The 634-nt window shown below is 63.1% G+C and overlaps 1 pseudogene; it reads left to right on the top strand.

The window, feature by feature from the left end:
• The first annotated feature begins 32 nt into the window (after window positions 1–32).
• On the top strand, window positions 33–632 carry LOC103582547 (annotated as a pseudogene).
• The last annotated feature ends 2 nt before the right edge of the window (window positions 633–634 follow it).

The raw sequence follows: 634 nt of genomic DNA, 5'->3' as shown, positions 1-634 counted from the left end.
CCGGCCGCCTTTGTCTGCGAGCCCCGCTCGCGATGGCGCCGCAGCAGGGGGCCCCGCGTTCCCCGGCCGTCAAGTGCGTGCTGGTCGGCGACGGCGCGGTGGGCAAGACCAGCCTGGCGGTGAGCTACACGACCGACGGCCACCCCACCGAGTACGTCCCCACCGCCTTCGACAGCTTCTCGGCTGTGGTGTCCGTGGACGGACGGCCTGTGAGACTCCAGCTCTGCGACACTGCAGGACAGGGTGCGTGCCACAGGCTGAGGCCTCTCTGCTACCCCCACGCAGCCATCTTCCTCCTGTGCTTTAGTGTGTGAGCCCCTCGTCCTTCCAAAACGTCAGCGAGAAGTGGGTGCCGGAGATCCGGTGCCACCGCCCCAAAGCCCCCATCATCCTAGTTGGGACACAGTCGGACCTGGGAGAAGATGTCGAAGTCGTCATCGAGCTGGACAAGTGCAAAGAGAGCCAGAGCCTGAAGAGGCAGCTCCGCTGTGCGCCGAGGAGATCAAAGCCGCCTCCTACATCACTCGACTCAGAAAAACCTCAAAGAGGTCTCTGATGCGGCCATCGTCGCCTGCATTCAATACTCGGACTCTCAGCAACAGCCAAAGAAGTCTAAGAGCAGGACTCCGGACAA

The sequence above is a fragment of the Galeopterus variegatus genome, unplaced genomic scaffold (genome assembly GCF_000696425.1).
Source record: "Galeopterus variegatus unplaced genomic scaffold, G_variegatus-3.0.2 Scaffold16697, whole genome shotgun sequence".
NCBI classification, from domain to species: domain Eukaryota; kingdom Metazoa; phylum Chordata; class Mammalia; order Dermoptera; family Cynocephalidae; genus Galeopterus; species Galeopterus variegatus.
This window is presented reverse-complemented; position numbering and strand designations above follow the sequence as displayed.